Consider the following 5,000-nt stretch of genomic DNA (forward strand, 5'->3'; position numbering starts at 1 on the left):
AAGGAGACGCAAGGTTCTCAAGAACCAGATTATTGACAGGCAATAAATAGACAGGTTAACCACAATTATATATATATATATATATATATATATATATATATATATATATATATATATATATATATATATATATATATATATATATATATATATATATATATATATATATATATATATATATATATATATATATATATATATATACATAATAAGAGGATAACCCAAAACTTTAAGCATAAGTATGATAGTAAACAGAGCTTGTTTGTCTGAAAGAAAAAACATTAAATGCCTCTTTTAAGATACCGAGGTATCAAAGTCATAAAAGCCTGTATTACAAATCAATGACATTAGCGTTAGAAACGCTCGGCACACATGTCTGCACTTATGCTAGGTTCACCTTCGGAAATGGAACAGTCTGCATGGGCAACACAGTGCCCTCACTTAGTTTGTAGTACAGTATGTAACTACACACTCACCCTGGAATTAATCGTCCCAATTAAGACCACTGTTCCTCGCAGAGTTAAACAGTAGGGTTAACACCGCGACCCACTGCTACCACAGATCTCTTTTAGTTCCTCTACTTGCTTCGCATAGTGGCGAAAGAACACTCAGGAAGACTTCCAGCCAGTGTATGAACGGAGATGTTCAAAATCCATACAATTAAAGAAATTTAAGGATGAGGCAACTTTCCTCGGATCGTGACCTGCGGGTGTACTGTCAGGATCCGCTCTGCGAATAAAATATGTGATTTTCACTCTGAGTTGATTCAGAGATAAATTTGAGCCTGATGTTTCTCCCCTGAATAGTTGACTACCCTTGAAGTCTGAAGTTCTATGAAGATAGACCTTTAGTCATTCTACTGGACATAGAGATGCATCTTCTTTCAGAGGGCAGATTCTCCAGGGACCCCACCTTTTGGTGGGTAACTCATTCTTGGCGAGAAACGTAGGATCCGGAAACAGGTTCAGTTCTCCCCCATCCAGGAACTGAACACGACCTGCCTCTCTCGAGAGGCTACAATCTCACTAACCCTGGCCCCGGACGCGAGTGCAAAATAGGAAAATAACTTTTTGTGTCAAATCCTTTAACGCACACTCTTCATTGCTCAACAGAGAAGCGAAATGAAGAACTTGTCTAAAGACCATGAAATGGGCTTTGGAGGTGCTGAAGGTCTGAGCCTAGCACAGGCTTTCGGGACTTTATTAAAGATCTCGTTACCTAGGTCGACCTGGAAGGCATATAGAATGGGTCTTGTCAAAGCAGACTTACACGCTGAAATCGTGTTAGCTGCCAATCCTTGACCATGGAGGTGGAGAAAAAAGATAAGCAGAAGTCTGTCAAGATCTCCTGCGGATTCTTCGCCTTGACAAAAGGCCACCCATTTTCTCCAAGATGACTCATATTGCCTTCTAGTAGATTTGCACTTATATTCCTCAAGGAAGTCTATGATGGCTTTCGAAATCCCGAAACGCTTTCTCACCGCTAGGGAGAGAAAATCATGAGCTGCAGGGTCCGGGTTTTCTGTAATGAAGCGCAGATAGTTGACTTCTGGACTCGCTGGGTCAGAACTGGATCTGGTAGCGGTACAAACTTCAGCTACAGTTCCAATGCCAGGAGGAACTACACGCTGTTCGGCCACTTGTGGGCCACTATTGCCGCTACCCCTTGAAGGATCTCAGTTTGTTGAGGACCCTCAACAGAAGGTTGTGAGGAGGGAACAGATAAATCTTGGACCATCTGTTCCAGTCGAGGGACATCGCGTCCACTGCTTCCGCTAAGGGGTCCTCGTACGGGGCACGTACAGGGGCAACTTCTTGTTGTCTTTCGTCGCAAAGAGGTCTATCTGCAGTTCTGGGACTGATTCAGAATGAAGGAGAATTATCCTGCGTCTAAGGACCATTCCGACTCTATCGGTGTGAACCTGGATAGAGCGTCCGCTGTCACATTGCGGACTCCTTGAAGGTGAACTGCCGACAGGTACCACTTCTTCTTTTCCGCCAATCGGAAGATGGCCAACATCACCTGGTTGAGAGGTGGTGACCTCGATCCTTGTCGATTCAAGTATCTCACAACTACCTCGCTGTCTATCACCAACCTTATGTGGATCGAGTGATGCGGGGAGACTTTCTTTAAGGTAAGGAGCCTTGCCCTAGCTTCTAAAAGTTTTATGTGAAAGGTCTTGAATAGCTTGGACCAAGTCCCCTGGACTTTTTTCCGATGAGAGTGACCTCCCCATCCCTCCTTCGAGGCGTCTGAGTGAATCGTCACCGACGGGGGAGGTGGCTGAAGATGAACCGACTTCTTTAGATGTCTGGCTTGGGACCAAGGCCTGAGAAGAGTACTTAGCCGAAGCGGCTGGTCTTCTCAGATCTCTTCGCGCGTTTGATGTATAACTTCTCCAAACTCCGATTGCATCCTTTAGCTGTGCTCTTAGCACTGGGTCTGTCACCGAAGCAAACTGGAGAGAGCGCAGTACCCTCTCCTGCTCGCGTCTTGATATCCTTTTGGAATCTAGAAGTCTCTTGACAGAACCCGCTATCTCCTTCCTTTTCTTGACCGGGATGGAGAAACGGTGTGACAAAAGGTCCCAGTGGATTCCCAGCCACTGGAACTTTTGAGATGGAGAAAGTCGAGACTTTTTCTGTTGACCTTGAAGCTTAGGTACTCTAGGAACTGGATCACTTGACTGGAAGCTTGCAAGCATTCTGTCTCGGATGCTGCCCATACCAACCAGTCGTCCAGGTAGGCTACTACCTGAATTCCTTTTAGGCGTAATTGTTTGAGAGCTACGCTAGCAAGCTTCGTAAAAATCCTTGGGGCTATGTTTAGCTCGAATGGCATGGCTCCGAAGGCGTATAGTCTTCGTTGTAGCCTGAACCCTAGGTAGGGGGAGAGTCGATGGCTAATTGGAATGTGCCAATAGGCGTCTGACAAGTCTATAGAGACGGAATATGCCCTCTTGGGCAGTAAGGTCCTCATGTGTTGCAGTGTTAGCATTTTGAATTTGCAATTCACTATGAACTTGTTGAGTGGCAACAAGTCCAGAATGACTCTGAGCTTTTTCGAGTCTTTCTTGGGAACACAAAACAGCCTCCCTTAGAAATTGATGGGCTTCACCCTTCGGATCACCTTTTTTCTCCAACAGTTCTTGAACGTACTCCTCCATAACGGGGGTGAAGTGTTGGAAAAACCGAAGGCACGGGGGTGGAGTGCTGTACCAGCTCCCGCCCAGTCCATTCTTGAGTAGGCTGTGTGCCCAGGGATCGAAGGTCCACCGATCCCGAAATTTCAGAAGTCTCCCTCCTACCGGTATCACCTCACTTGGACTGCCGTCCTGAGGTCTTGCCTTCCTGACCACGACCACCCCTGAATCCCCTTCCCCTTGAGGGGCGTCTAGACGAGCCTCTGGCTGCTCCTCTAGGCTTTGCTCGAAAGGAAGTAGACTGCCCTTCGAACGCTGGGGTGAATGCCGTGGACTGTGTCGACACGGCCTGGGGTACCAACTGAAAAGTGGTCGGGGTTTGTGCCATGATCTGGGGCACTGGGGGCAATGGCAATCGCAGTTGCTGTTGCTGTCTAAGAGGCTTGGCTGGCCGAGACGGTAACCTAGTCCTCATAGTCTTCCTCTTTGGTTGAGGACCCTCATCCGGGGAAGACTTTCTTTTGATAGACAGGCCCCACTTCTGGAGAAGGTTTCTATTCTCCAAGGCAGCCTTATCAACAACTTCTTTGACCAAGTCGGTAGGGAAAAGGTCTTTTCCCCAAATGTTGGAGGAGATTAGTTTCCATGGTTCGTGCCTCACCGTAGCCGAGGTAAACACGAACTCCCTACAAGCTCTCCTTGCCTTGACGAAGCCATAAAAGTCCTTCGTCACTGTGGCCAGATGAGACTTGGCCACTACAATGAACATTTCATGGACCTTGGGGTCACTTGCCATCGTCTCGAGAGTAGTCTGAAGAGACATTGAGGCAGTCAGTCTTTCTTTTGTATCGAACTCTCTTCGCAAAAGAAAGTCAGACAGCTTAGGGAGGTCCTCGCCGAACTGACGTCCGGCAATATCAGCCTCCAACTTTCCAGCTGAGAACGTAAGATGGACGTCCTTCCAGTCTTTGTGGTCCATAGGCAGGGCCAGCGACAAGGGTTTACACTCCTCTAGGGAGGGGCAAGACTTGCCGGCCTCGACTGCTTTTAGTACAGCCAGAAACCCTTTCTGTAAAAAGGGAAGGCTCTAGTAGGCGAGGACAAAAAGGAAGGGAGCTTCCTATTCAATGCGGCTACCTTTGAGTTAGAGAAGCCCCTCTCTTTCATCGAGGATGAAAGTAGAGCTTGAGCCTTAGCATGGTCCATCACTATGACCTCCTTCGGCTCTGTCGCCTCCTTTGAAGCTGGTTCCTTCCTCAGCCGGACATAACAGTCCGGATATGATGCCTTGCTGGGCCAGAATTCCACCTCCTCCAGAGGAACTGAGCCCAGCTTATCCGAGATGACGATATTTCCAGTCGTCATCGGCATGTGCTCAGCATACCTCCATGGGTTAGCATCTGAGCACAAGGGAAGGTCTTTCACATTGAGCCTTTTCTGGGGCCCATGTGATTCTGCAAGGCACTGCATTTGCAGTTCCATTGCAGCCGCCTTATCCTGATTCTCCTTCTGCATTTGTTGGATCATTCCAACAATAGAAGAGAGGGCCTGTCCCAGCTCTACTGGGAGACCGGCCGATGTAGAGGGAATAGGCTCCGGAATCTGAACCGGAGTAGCCGAGACCTCGTCGACGATTACCTCTACAACGTCTGGGCCTTGAACTTCATCCTGGGCTTCTGCCAGGAGGTCTTTCTCTCGACACCAGTCCACATCAGACATCCTGTCATCTAACTGGATGTCTTGCATCGCGACCGCGACTTCAGCATCCACCTGGATCTGAACTTAGGGATCTCCTCTTGAGGCTGGGGAATCACTGCATCAGCTGATGCCTTAGGGAAAAGATACGCCCTCACCTTCT

This window comes from Palaemon carinicauda, chromosome 7 (assembly GCF_036898095.1).
Source record: "Palaemon carinicauda isolate YSFRI2023 chromosome 7, ASM3689809v2, whole genome shotgun sequence".
Taxonomy (NCBI): Eukaryota; Metazoa; Arthropoda; class Malacostraca; order Decapoda; family Palaemonidae; genus Palaemon; species Palaemon carinicauda.